This window comes from Linepithema humile, chromosome 7 (genome assembly GCF_040581485.1).
Source record: "Linepithema humile isolate Giens D197 chromosome 7, Lhum_UNIL_v1.0, whole genome shotgun sequence".
Classification (NCBI taxonomy): domain Eukaryota; kingdom Metazoa; phylum Arthropoda; class Insecta; order Hymenoptera; family Formicidae; genus Linepithema; species Linepithema humile.
The window spans coordinates 19,672,364-19,687,217 of NC_090134.1; the positions used below are offsets into that span (position 1 = coordinate 19,672,364).

General features: G+C 39.9%; 1 protein-coding gene and 1 long non-coding RNA gene across 9 annotated transcripts in view; one reads left to right on the forward strand and one right to left on the reverse strand.

The window, feature by feature from the left end:
- The window catches only part of Ten-a (tenascin accessory), a 482,645-nt gene that overhangs the window by 202,868 nt on the left and 264,923 nt on the right, over window positions 1-14,854 (reverse strand). Inside the window, exon 1 of one of the 6 annotated variants that reach the window (XM_067358593.1) lies at window positions 563-863. The exons of the other annotated variants lie outside the window; for them this stretch is intronic. The gene's annotated coding sequence lies outside the window, so the exon portion shown is untranslated. Of the gene's footprint in view, window positions 1-562; window positions 864-14,854 lie in introns of those variants that run through there. 6 annotated transcript variants of the gene reach the window in all.
- The window catches only part of LOC105668286 (uncharacterized), a 182,976-nt gene continuing 169,081 nt past the window's right edge, over window positions 960-14,854 (forward strand). For 2 of the 3 annotated variants that reach the window (XR_001100059.2, XR_001100060.2), the window contains exons 1-5: window positions 961-1,780; window positions 1,967-2,046; window positions 2,630-2,729; window positions 3,449-3,662; window positions 13,579-13,673. This is a non-coding gene — a long non-coding RNA (uncharacterized lncRNA). Of the gene's footprint in view, window positions 1,781-1,966; window positions 2,047-2,629; window positions 2,730-3,448; window positions 3,663-13,578; window positions 13,674-14,854 lie in introns of all 3 variants that reach the window. The other variant, XR_001100061.2, reaches the window with a different exon arrangement.

The window sequence follows — 14,854 nt, forward strand, 5'->3', positions numbered from 1 at the left end:
ATGTACGTGAAGCATAATTGTGATTGAATATTTGACCGTACTATTGTGGCAGCACTGTGCAACGAAGGTAAAGACTACACGAGTGGAAAAAGCACACACTTGATCCATCGTTATTTCGATTTACATTATAATCTTAATAATATGTGATAATTAGGGCGCGGACGTTCATGCACGATCCCGTGTCACGCGCGTAGAACCGCAGCGTACGAATGAGTCGTATGAGTGAGAGAATGTTGCTATCTCACTTCAGCGAGCACCCGACTCACTCGCACGCTGCGGTTCTCCGCGCGCGACACGGGATCGTGCACGAACATCCGCGCCCTAGTGATAATATATCAAAAAAACTTATCTCTTTTATATTTTCAGAACTCAAAATAACTTTAATAACTAAGTATTAAAGAGAGATGAAAAAAAGAATATGCAGCTATATAAAGAACAAACCAGCAAAATGAATGTAATTGTGCGATTATCGTTTCGCGCCGTAAAATCATCGTAAATAAATCAAGTCTCAGATACGAAATAAATAAAAAATAAACAAATATGATAAGAAAAATTCACTCACCAGTCGATGTCGTCTTTCTTCTGTTAGTAATTCAATTGCTCCGAATACTCTTACAGCTCGAACGGCATGATTTTGCAGAAATGATCTTGCTAATCCACGGTCCGCCATTTTATACATTTCCGTTTGCATGTTACACTCCCGTTTACGCGCACGACGAATTTCGAGCGAGCGAGTAACACGATATACGACGATCACTCCCGACTCAAGATTACCGATACAAAATTGCGCACGAGATTCAATCTCGATGAGAAGGGGAACATAACATACGTAAAACATAAACTGATCTAAACACTAAACCACACCTTCCGAACGACACTAATAGACTGACCGTGACCGTTTTCCCGCTAAACTAGCTTCGTGACGTACTATGCTAGTCAAAGAGAAATACAAGCTCTCGATTTTTCGTGCTAACCCCAACAAAGCTCAAAATCATCACTACATCAAAATTAAATCATTAATATTTTTTATCAAACTTAACGTTGTATTTTTTAAATTCCTTATTTACGTATGATAATTAATGTATATTAATTAATTTAATTGACTAGTATTGTTTCTTGTAGTAGATAGGCGACGTCTGGTAGCACTGTCGAGCAATTAATGATTGACGATCTGATTGGATAGATCAAAAAATATGCGCCAATCAAATTAAGCGTCATTAATCGCTCTCTAAGCATTTCTTTCTTTATCTAACGATATGTTTTCTAAATACCTTATTGTATAATAATGTATATTAATGAATAGCATTGACTAGTATTGTTTCTTGTAGTAGATAGACGACGTCTGGTCGTAGCACTTTCGAGCAATTAATGATTGACGATCTGATTGGATAGATCGAAAAATGTGCGCCAATCAGATTAAGCGCCATTAATCGCTCTCTATGCATTCCTTTCTTTGTTCTCTAAGCATCTTATGCTCAACAGTTAAAATGAAGTAACAGGCTAGTCAAAACGACTATTTGATATTATTACATTGAGATTAATACATTGAGATAGCACATTAAAATAATGATATATAAATCCAATAGGTAAGCATAATTTTGTTTTACTGTTTGATTTTTTAACAGCGATCGTCAGTTAGTATGATAGATCGAGCATTTGTTTTTTCTTTGACTAACGTAGTCTTCTTCTTCGTCTAGTTGGTCTCCTGTAATTTAGCAGCGTCATTGCGGCCATATTTTCAAATGGAACAATTCATTCTTCTAAAAAATCCATGTTTTATGTAAGTTTTTGGATCGATATCAATATATATATTATCAGTATATTAGTAGTTTTTAATCGTGATCATTATATTTTATATTATTTGTTCATCTAAGATTCGTCGTGCGTATAAACGAGAGTGTAAGATTTAAACAATAGTATCGTAGAAAATGTCGAGTCATTGTAATTAGTTTTGTCTTTTATGTAGATTAAAACGATGTATACGAGCGAGTATCTGGAGAAATCGAATTGCCACTAGGAAAGAAACGACGACGGCGAATTCGGCTGGTGAGAAAACTTGCTTGTTATGTTCATTTATTTATTTCATTAGCAATGATTTTACATTATAATCGTATTACAATTATCACTGTCAATAGTGTTTGTTTTATACCATAGCTCTGTGCAGCTTTCTTGCAGCTATATTTGTCTTATTTTTTCTTTTTTTAACATTTTATTATATATCTGTTTATTTCAAGCGCAAGTAAAATATTGCAGCTATAAAGAATAGCCACTGTTTGCAAATTATGTATTAAACTTAGCAATAACAACGCTAATCAAAACGGCGCAGCGAGTGTTTCTATTTTTCTTTGATTCGCGTAGTCTATGATATAGTTTCACGGCAGTTTCACAATGTTGTTGCAACGGTTTGTTCAAGTACTTGGATCGATTTGTGTTCGTGCTTTTCCGATCTCCATCGAATCCGCATGATTGTGCATTAGTAATCTTCAGTGGAAAGCGATCGTTCTATTTCGCGTTATTCGCGACCTAACCTTACCGAAAATTCATTGTGCGCACAAGTGGGAATGTAACGTAAACAGTAATGTTATAAAAAAATGCTGACTCATCCTGATCAGTTTTGGCTTTCCTACAGATTTGCACTGTATGAACGAGTATCTGGAGAAATCAGTTGTTGAGAAAAGAGTTGCTAGGAAAGAAACAACGAGGACCGACGGCAGAATTTGTCGAATTTGGTGAGTAAATTTTTGAGTATTATGCTCATTTATTATTCATTTATTTTATTAGCGATGATTGCACAATATTACATTGTAATCATTACTCTATTTAACATTGTAGCTCTGTGTTTTTTTATAGTTGTTCTTTTTCTTTCTGCTCTGTTTTTGTTAACACTTATTTGTATATTTTAAACGCAGAATGTGTATAAAATATTAGCTACAAAGAGTAAGCTTTGTTTTCGAGATTATTGTAAATTGTTAAAGTAACAATGCTAGTTAAAATAGCGAACCACAAGACATTTGTTTTTTCTTTGATTCTTGAGTATTCCATTGCGTCTCACAGCGCTATTCGCGACATTACGTTCACATCATGTTTACATGTATTTTCTTATTGAAATTGAATCCCGCGAGCAATTGTGTATCAATAGCCTTGAATCGACGATCGTCATGTTTTGCGTTATTGTTCGTCTACAATGCGTCGTGTGTGCAAATATAAATACAACATGCAAGTGTACGTACCGTAACAAAGTGGGCGATTAAGGTTAGGTTAGATTAAATTCACGTCTTATCTACCTTATGGTTAGATTAAGGTAGGTTAAGGTTCACGCGCGATTGTGACTATTTATATCTTTCCTACGGACTTCTGCCATACGAACGAATATCGTGCAATCGAGCAACCGATATAAAGAAAGTATTGGATTCGAATACGCTACAACGATTTTATTTTGATGTTTCAGCTCTTCGCTCTGACCGTTTGTTTTTTTCCAATTGTGTCATCGTCAACTTAGTCTCATCATGGTGCTATCACGGTGCTATCACGGTGCTATCACGGCAACACAATCAAGCATCCGAATTGATCTGCATTTTCTCATCGAGACTATATTCCGTGCAGCAGTCGAGCTGCCGATAGAAAGATGATACGGCGAATCCGAAAAAGATGAAACACAACTGGTGAGTAAATTTCAGTTATTATTCTTATGATGATCATTTATTTTCGACGATGATTTGACAACGTTATATCCATCTTATGCTGTTTGCGATTACTGTATTAAATGATGTTAATTAATGGAAAATTATGCTTATTTTAATTATTTGATTGATAATACGTTTTTCAATTCAATGTTCAATATTTTCATTCATGAATGTAAATGTTTTAACTTATTTTATCCATCTAATATTTTTTATCGCAATGCACCCATTTCTTACGTTAATTAAATATTTAATTGAATGTACTTATCTTTCCGATATCGGTAATGATATATACATAATGTTGCAAAATTTTGCGAATATAATATTCGCACGAATAGCGTTTATCGGCGAAGGATTAGATCGAACATATTCCAGACGCGGAATAATTAATTGCTGAGGGGGTACTGCCGTTTTGATTATACGTGATTAATAAGTATTGCTCACTAATTTCCCATTTGCCGGATATATGTACCCTTAACTGGGACAGCAGACGATACTCCCGTAATTAGGACACGAGCCGGGCTGGGTGTATCTGCCATATTTTACGTTGTATTACGTCGCACTCGCCCGGCGCATCGCAGTGCCATCGTATAACGGTATAACGGCGGGAGCGTCGCGTGGATGCAACGTCCATTTCTCCATGGACAAATGCAATTCCAAGTTCATGCATCCGACATGTTACGTTACGAACAGAGCCTTACAAATACCGTATATAATATGTTGTGATTACATAACGCGTATAAACCCACGACAAAGTAGACGCGACGCGGAGTATTTCACAGTTTTGCTCGCGTCGTCGTTATACACTCGCGTCTCGGCAAAATCCACAATACCTCGCAAACTTTCATAATGCGTATTTTGTTGCAACGTGTTCCTCACAATGCGGATTTTATCGCATATCTAATTATTTGTTTCCTTCCGCGGACGTTTCGTTGCACGGCGCGCTCGCGCAGTGACGCGTTCGCGCTTATTATTTTCACTCTCTCGGGAAAATGATCGTTACACTGTCACACTGGCAACGGCAAATTACCAAGTATCGTTACGGCCGGGAAAGTTCATTGCGCCGGATAGCTTGGGTAAATATACCCGTCGCGCGATGAGCAAACACGAAAAAGAGTATTTTTTTGGAGATCAAAGGTGCGCGCAACATTTCAACTAACCGAATCTCTTTAGTGTACATGAAACGACACTTCAAACACGCGTTTACACAAGCCCGAGGCCCTTTCAAAAAATATGATGACACGCGCTTTGTAGACGCTTGAGCGAAGTGCTGTTTTGAACGCATCTGCGATGCAGCAGAAACGGCTGCTGATTTGTTTTCATAAAAGCCGAATGCACCGGGATTGCTCGGAATCGTTACTGTCACTCGCTTACCGGAAGAGTTATGATGTTGTTGATGTAACCGAATGGGCTTGAACTGTCCCTGCGAGATTCGGCCTGGGTGACGAGGGAACGCCGCGACTGTCTTGATATTTTTCGACGTTGCGGTACGTAGGACAAGACGGGGGTACGACAAATGCGAGGCAAATGCGGAAGTCATCGCTCATGTGGTGCTCGTGTGGTGCGCAGTGCGCCCCGATCATCATAACTCAGGATCAGCAGTTTTATCCCTGGTTCCGATTAAACTGACGAACGATTCGAGGGGAAGCATTCGTCGGCGGTAAATCACGGGGGTAAATCGGGTTATCAACAAACCAGCTAATGGGTTTTTATTATGCACCGTGCCGGGAAAATTGGATTACTTTGGAGACGCGTTGTTGAGTGAAAGAAAAAAATTGGGAAATAATGTTCTGAATAATGAAACAACACGTTAGCTAGGGATATATTAGCACACTGGTAGCGATATAATAAAATACGTGACTCAATAGTTTTTGTGTCAACAACTATTCTGATTGAAAAACGATATTGCTGAGGAAGAATCCAAGAGCACCAAGCATCTCTTTGCGTGCCGCTTTATTCGAGGGCAATCTTACCGATGAGATTCCTTAGAAAGCGGTCCTTAGAAGACGGTTGCGTAGCGCACAATAAATATTCTTCAGACTCTTTTGAAAGAAATTTATAAGGTAGATAGGTATCTTATTGAAATCGATGATTATGTCATTCAGGAATCTGTCGCGAGATATAAAACTGATTTCTTCCGCGTTATGTAAAAAAGCTTGGAGAGCTTTCAAATTTTCAACTTTTTCTATAATTATCACGTTCTTCAATTTAAAATAAAATATCATATTTACGATCGAAATCTGCAGACAGTAAGTAAGTTGATAAAGAAATATGATTGATATTCTTGTTTAACGGCAATTGTTCTACTTAAACAGCAGAGATGTATAAGGATCATGCTTAGTTGCGGCGCCGGATAACAGTGATTGTTTGCTCCAAACTTTTTTTACACGCGAGTGAAATTCACTCGAACGGCGGTTATCGGATCTTTTTGAGTGTGTTTTGTGGCACGCAACGACATGCCCATTAAGGAGGCTCGATGTCGTTATCTAGATCGAGTTCCCTGCAATTACCCCTGTCTGAGCGGCTTCTTTTATTTTGGCTCCAAATACCAAGTATGACGCGCTAGCGTCTAAATTAGTAATTGCCGGTTGACCGTGACTGTAAATTCAAGCTCGAGAATATCGATGAAATGTCTGCGCATCAGTGAGCACTGCACTGAGGCTAACAAAACCAAATTGTGCTAAATGAAAACAACGCACAATGTAAATCCGCTCTGAATATAAAATAAAATGTAAAGAAGCCATTGAAAAATGTGATGTTCTGTTTGAATTCGCAGTATCGATCCTCGAAAACATTGATCTCTAACATTATCAATAGTGAAACGTTGATAGGTCACATAAAAAAATTTGCGATCTTGTTCGATCGTTCGTTACGAGTTCGTGCGCCGTGCCACCTGGCAAACGATCGATCAATAATACGAAGATAAACGATTCCCCGACACGCAGGTAGCCAAAGTTTAAGCCGTTGCACCAGGAAAATCGTGCTCTGTCTCCCACATTCCCCGTAATTCCTTCATTCTCTCTGTGATAATTTATCTTTATTTTAATTAAAAAGTCTTTAGTCCTGTCAGATTGGTGATTAATACGCAGTTTCACATTAATTCTATCGATAAATTAATTGCTACGACCAATCGGCCGATCGTATTTAAAAATTTCCAGACGATCGGAATTTCCGTGGTTTAATTCCCGTCGATGGATAACTACGCATATCGATAGTGAAAAAAAAGAGGTGCGTGCGCAAAATGAAACGCGCTATTTAATTCCGACTAACACGCGCGCAGGGCTCCCCCCGGTTCGCGCCGTTTGCCATGGGAGTCGTACGGGAAAAATTACGCGGAAAAATGAAACGATTTAGGAAAATTTTCGATGCGGCGCGGCGCGGCGCGCGATGACACGAGTCCCGCGGAAACCAATCTCGTAAAACGCGGAACGGCGCGCAGCCGGGTATCACCGCGACGGCATTCGACGTCCGTGGCGCGCGGGGAACAGGAATATCGGACCTTTACCCCATCGGGGGCGTTCATGCGACCGCTGATACGCCGGTCGGTCGCTCTCGCAGCGAAACCCAGGTTGCCCATTACGCAGCGGTTAAGCCGGATAATCGATCGGTCGGCGGCGGCGGCAATGGTGGCGGTGGCGGTGGCGGCGGCGGCGACGGTAGCGGTAGCGGTGGCAGCGGCAGCGACGGTGGCAGCAACAGTAACGGCAGCGACAGTAGCACACGCACCGGCACAGATAAATTAGACGGGCTGCCAATACCGCTCATTAGCGTGCCAGGCGCAGAAAACGCCGCAGGCCAATTATGAAAAGCGAATTTCTACCGACGAACAACCGCGGCGCAGCGGCGGGCGGCGACCGCGGTCGTTGCGACGAGACGAGCGAAGGCCGATGGAAAAAAAAAATTTGCCGCGGAAAAACGATCGGAACGTCGACGCGGTCGGCCGATCGCGAATGGATTTTGCGGTTTCCTCGCGCGTTCGCGCGTGTGGACGCGGCCCGCGTACACATACATATGCGTGTACATTTATCGCGCAGCTTCCCCGCCGCGCATCTGAACGGACGGGTGTCAAAATGCGAGCGCGTTAAACGCGCGCGACGACCTATCGTTGCGCGTCAAACTGTCGCGCCGCCAAAACCGCTGTCCTTTTCACGCATTGCACGCGATCGCTTATATCGAACTAATTGTCGCCTCGGAATGCGCGAGTTTTTCCGCCCTTCTGTTCGCCAAGTATGCGGAAGATTGGAAATTGTTATCTCACTCGAGCCGGTTACGCGAACAACTTGTATATTCCAGAGTAACGCTAACATAACATTTCATTATATCGTTATTTTATCCGTGAAAACTTGCGCCAACTTCCGCAGTCGCGCTATGCACCTGCAGTGTGTATATTTAAATAAACTACGCGCTAGTTCACACATTACACTCTAGTTCATTGCGGCAACATACTCCGCGTCGTAGCGAAGAATGCATCGGTATCAGTTGCAGAAGCCGCAAACCTCAACATTGACATGCGTTTTTCGCCGGCATCGCCGCGGATAATTTGCGCAAGCATGCGTCTGCAGGCGTTTGCATGCGTGTTCGGTCAGCGTGCATTGCGCCAGATTCGCCGGGAATCTCGCATTAAATTCGCACCGCGCGGCAATCAGTCGCCATTCTGCCCGTGTTACGTTGCTGTTACGTGCGACGCTTACATACGTTATTACACGAATATATGACCACTGCGGCGACGGCGGCCCACCGTCGCTGCCTTTTCTCAACGTATCGCAGACAACACGTACGCTTAATTAAACCGCCATCGTCGCCGTCGCTCCATTTTATTCGCGTTGCACGCACGTCACCGCTCTTGCAGAATGGCAAGCGAAATTTCTTGACACGCGAATCGAAGGGGCCCGAGCGCGCACCGATCGTGCGTCGTGTGCGAATGTAGCGTGGCTTTTGAGCACTTGCAAAGTGCCAATCATGACTGCAAATGTAGTTAATTGAAAATGAAAACCGAGTATTTTATACGCCTCTTGCGACCGTGGTGCATTCAAAGTTCATATTTTCCTCTTTTATAATAATATTAAATTTCGAGAAAATATGTTGCGTTGAGAATGTTTGTGATTTAGTCCCGGTAAATTCAAAATTTTTTAAATATTACACAAGCTTCCTGTTTCAGGAAATGCGATATATTAGTTTTTGACTAAGACCGCTGCAGTTCACTTGCAACGCTTTTACGAAGCGGATTAAAAGCTTCCGTGTAAGAGTACGCTAAATTCGTACTTGTTTAACCCAGTTTCTCATATACCTTCCGTTCCTCTCGAAAATGTTCTTTTTGGCTTACAACCTTCCTCCATTCTTGGCTTTAATTACCCGACTACTTTTCATCGCGTTCATTACTCTGGAAACGAAACAGTGCGCGACGATTTTCTTTTCTCTAGTATACATTTATGTGTATATTGTGCTTAATATCTTGATCTTGATCTTCTTATATCGCATCGTTCGTTATTGCAATAACGCGGAAGCATTAATGTCAGCCGGTTAATTATAATTGCAATTTGATTAATTTTCTATCTCTTTGATTAATTGCGTCGATAATAATATATCAACAGTGTTCGAATATTTACTTAATTATTAATTAACTGAAACAACCTAATAATATAACTAGAAGCAACGTTTTGTTAATTATTTTATTATTTTATGATGCATATTTGAAAATAAAATTGAAAAATATTATATGAAAAAAGAAATATTGCCATTGCATATGGCTCATGTATTTTGACTATTTATAAATGAATGAGAGGAATCGCGATAGACGATAAAACGGATCTTTTATTGAAATTTGTGTGCGGTACAACACGTGTTTTTGTATAGCTTCGTTACAGAGTTTACTGCTTCGTTACGAGGGTAGAACGCTGACTCTTGTGGATTTGTCGACAATAACTGTTTGATAATGTCATGAATTCGACATTCAGCATTTTTGAATCGATATACGCGACCTCGCCAATCCCGTCCATCCAATCATTACAATAAACGCTCGAATAATCGTCGTAGAATCGCTACAATATGTTGATTGCAACCTCGAAATGGATTTACGGAAATGACGCAGCTTACATGCCGCCTGTTTAATCACATTTAGCGGAACTTTAGTGCGTCGCACGTTTCGCGTAATTATCGATGTAATCGATGCACTGAGATATAGCCTTTTAAAGCTTAGAGCACAGCGAATTTATGAGTAATAGTAGCTTTGATTTTTCGCATATAAAACTTTCGCAATATAATTAATGCGTTTTTTTCAGAAATATTTTACTTACTAGAAAAACCTAATTTTCTGCTTGCTCGAAGCGTATTACTCGCCTCATCAATTATTATTACGTATATTTTTAGACGTAATCACATTGATCGATTCACACATTGTTGTAACAGCCTATCGTTATCTGATGATTCGATATCGCGATGCAGCGGTGTGTTATCTGTATAAAATATTCGGCCAATGTGCGGTATGCAACATTAATGGGATTTTTGTATTACCAACACGTAGAGATAACTATCACTAAGCACCATAGTTCGCGTTCGTTATCGGACCGCAAAGTATTCCATGGAGACATTATCGTTGCTTTCGATGATATCAACCAATTTTTATAAATAATTAAAAAATAAAAAATTGAAAGTACGCAATAATCGTTCAATAGTAATCAATCCGTGAATATAATGCTTGACTTGTCACGTCGAGAATTCACACAATTTATGATGATAATTAGTATTTTATCACCACTTGCAATTCTGCGCTCAAAGATGCCGCTTTCGACAAATATGGGAAATATATGCTATCACGACTGTCTTAAATTTTATTATTTATAGCGGATAAATGGCTGTTTTAAGTTAACGGATTATTCATATTGGGGTTTCGTGGCTGTAGATTTTGAATATTTCGAGAGGGAATGAACCGCAGACAAAGCTTCTATTGGCGAGAGCCTTGAGAGCGGCAGTAGCGACGGATTTCATATGACGAGGTTAAAGAGGCACGAGATCATCCTTCTTTCTTCGACAAGAAAGCGGGGTTGCTTGCAGACGCGCGCTGTCTCCGTTCAATACCCCCGTGTATCTTCTTGCACTCGGCTTTTTATCCGCTCTGCTGCGAGCATCTCTTCCATGCTTCCGTTCCTTCCGCTCACGTTTATGATTCTCCCTTTAGCTTCGGCTCGCTATCGCATTTTCCAAGCGGTGTTCTCCTTCGAAAAGCGCTTTCTTATTTGCGACAACGCGCCGCACTTGCCGTTCCCTGCCTCCGGACGGCGCACTTGAACGGTAGCTATAATTGAAGAATATTGCCCCGCATGGACCGCAAATAGAACGCGACTCTAATTTCATTATTCGTGAAAGAAGCGTGCATCTCCGTAGAGAGAATATCTCACGGAGGTGACTTTGCCTACGAGCTCCTTGTATTGCTATTAGAACATGGAGGCGGGAAAGAGGAAATGGGAGACGGGATAACAAGAAAAAAGTAGAGACTGCCGCACGCCACTCCGCAGAAAATGTATGATGCGGTACACCGAGATAAAAAAAAAGAAAAAAGAGCGATTTTAGGTCGGTTAGTAGAAAAGAGTCGTCGAGGGCATAGGCAAACTGTCGTAAAAACTATATATGCATTTTTCTTTTACATTAAATTGCGATGAGGATAGAAATCGGCTTATATATTTAATATTCAATTTGTTTCATAAAATTTAAATTAAGAATTGGAGTAGACGAGTCAATTAAATGAAATATTCGTATTATATTTCATTCAAAAACTCGTTTATTATTTTTTAAATCTCATCTCTCTGGGATATTCGCTTCAAAGTAATAGATAAGTATAATTGATACTCGCGAGGCATTAAAAATATATATTATTCTCTGTTGCGCGCGTTATATTAATTTTTTTTCCGTACGCTCTATACCTTCCCTCGTTATCTTCTAAACGGTCTTTCAAGAAGACGCGGTTGCCTGGCTATAAAGCTGCAAATCGATTTCTTCTCTCGACAAAGAGACTATTTACCGTATTACTAAACCTATATACCGAATGTGCTTCGCAACGACTTGTAGTATTAACCTTCTTTCTGTTGCGCTTGTTGCATTTCGCGCTCGATTTCACGTTGACGGATACTTTTATTTCAAGTGTCCGATTGTTAAAAATCGTTGCACGCTATGAACTAATGAGCTATTGACCTAGAGCGGCGTTATATCAGTTTTTACAACAAAAATATCGTGATGCGGATATCGCAAAAGGTTATTTTTTTGTTGCAAAATATTTTTATAATAAAATACACAAATAGTATGCGCATTCCACTAACATTCTTCAATTATATCTAGCGCAATATTGGCTCGATGGTGAACATGGTAAATAAATATTGTTGCGTAAACACGTATTGGCTAATAGTCACGTTAGTGTTTTTAGTCAAAGCATGTTATTAAGATTGCTCAAATGGTATTTGTTTAATAAGTCGCTCTAATAAGTCGATTTTATACAATTTGAAAGTAGGCTACGTAAACAATAATTTCTGATGACTTTAATAATCTGCAAAACGTGCATTAATTTTCGGAGTGCCGTGTGTGTACAGAACATTCCGGAGATTATCCACACCGAGAATTGCGACCAAACACTGTGGCACTCGCGTTCATTAAAATCGTCCGCAACGCAATGACGACTATATCGCGTGCCGGCGGCGTCGATTTATTTCCCGCCAGCGGCGCGGCGGAAGGAAGTATAGTCATCGATGGAAAACGGCTGTCGTCTGCTGTCTCCGTGTGTATCGGAATATGTACCGCCGTGATGCGATCACACGAGCCAGGAGCGCGGACATTTACACGCATTTAACCCTTTGACGAGCGGAAACACGCACGGCAAATCAGCGTCGGCGCGAGCGTTCGCGGTGTACGCATTCGGAGCATGCATCACCATCCAATTATCACAGCTCGCTGACGCTAATTTCGAGCATTCAGATATCATTTCATCCGTCAATGGCGGCCTGATTACCAATTGTATAACCCTTTTTTTTTGCAACTCGCTCGTACGGCCTCTCCCTCGCGCTGGCACAATGGTCGCTTTCGGGCCGATCGTGCGGTTCGTGAGTGAATGCTATACGCGAACACGACGGCATAATATGCTTCGAAGGATGTCTGTCAATTTTGCAGCTCGCGGCTGTAAACACGGCTGTTCTATCGGAGATAAAATTTCGCCGGCTAATTTACCTCGTGCGGAACACGACGAGGTGCAAAATTACATTACGGTAACGTTTCAGAGAGTGTTGCGCGTATCTGTAAATGGTTTATTAGTTGATAAAAATCATAATATAATCGAATGTGATTCTATGTTGATTGAAAAGTTGAGCGACAGATGGAAATTCACATATATTTTATTTCAAAGTAACATTTTGTTCAAAAAACAATTTTTTGTATATATAACGATTATAAATTTTTATGTGATATGTTGTTACGTTTTACTATAAAAGGGAATTATATTATATTTATCTATAAGTACACACAAATATGTACTTCACATTGATTATATTTTTTTAAATAATCGTAACTTTTATTAATACTTTTTCAGTTTTAGGATACGGTTATAAAAGTAAGCGAAAAATTTAATATCGTATATAGGTTTCATAAAAGATCGACCTGAAAGAAATAACGCGTTTTAAAGTTTGCGGCAGCCATTATATGCAGCAAAAAGCTTACATACTTTGTAATATTTCAGTATTATTTTTCCACATTGATGACAATGTTATTTTAAACATTATAAAATAAAAATCATTCTCATTAATTACAACGTTGCTTTACAAGGAGCACAATGAAACATTAGTTTTATTCATACTTTGCAGTAATAACACAAAGAATCGAAATACAAAAAGGAAATAATAGAGTAAATAATTTTATATTTCAGGTCTCTCGTGGAATTGAGTTTCCCGTATTTTTGGACGAAATTCGCCATGGAATCAGTGGGGAAATCACCGCGCTGTATGTGTACACAAAGTAGCGGTAAGTAATTTCTAATTTAAGAACATGACAATCTGCGATAATGCTGCGGCTTTACTATATAACAGACTTCATCATCATAATATCGAGTAGTACTCCAATTGTACTATTCGCTATAACTTATTAGTGCGAAAAGCGCATATCTATGCATACTTATTATTCTTGCGTAATTCTACAATATATAGTAAATATTTTATACCAAAAAGCACAAAGCAATCGGTTCTGGTTTATCGTGTTTTTTCTCTCTCTGCATTTATAATCTTATACCGGATATCTTTTTTTATCTGTACTCGCGTATCCCTAGCGATCGTTCAGTCACAAGTATTTTTTGACATGAAAATTCCGCGTGTCAGTCCGCAATACGCATCCATCGGACCAGCATACCTTCACCGCTCGCGTACTTATTTATTTTTGCATTAATCTATTTTTATTTTATTTGCTGGCGGAAATCGCGGCTGTCGCCGGCTGCGCCGCAGCCGCGTCGCGACGCGACGCGACGTCAACTGTAAACAGAAAGCCATGCGGCATTGCGGCAATCCTATCACGTATGCGCGTGTCTACGTGCACGCGTCGTTCATATGCTCGTCGGAGCAAATATGGTAATGCATTCACGCGAAATGTTTTCACGGGGCTTTCTCGAAATACCAAGTCCGTGCGTGGGGCCTCCCTAACGGTTTACAAACAAGCCTGATCGTTCTAGATGATGGCGAGCAACCCTCGCTGCCGCGACGCGTTTTCGGTACCACACACTGCGGAGTGTTGCGAATGCGCGCGTGTGCAAAAAGGATGAGACGTATATCCGAAAGCCACGTCATCGCTCAATTAATTTTTTTATAAAATATTTTTTTATTCATCTTTGTTCAAAATTTATTGCGAAAATATCAGAATAAATAACGTATTTAGACCGTGCTAATGTTATAAAAGATTTATATGTCGCGAATTTTTTTATTATGTATAGTCTCTGGAAATTTTTTAATTTGAGAAATATTTTAATTTGGAAAATATTTAGCTCGCAGATATTTATTTTAACTAAAAGTCGAGGTAAAAGTTCAGTAAAACTTTTATAACTCCGCAGATTTGCAAATTTAAATATTTCACAAAATAGATTATAAATATTCCACGAATTCATTAATTCCGTAAGCGAATCGATTCCCGAGAACCAGCTGAATTTTCGCGCCACGTTC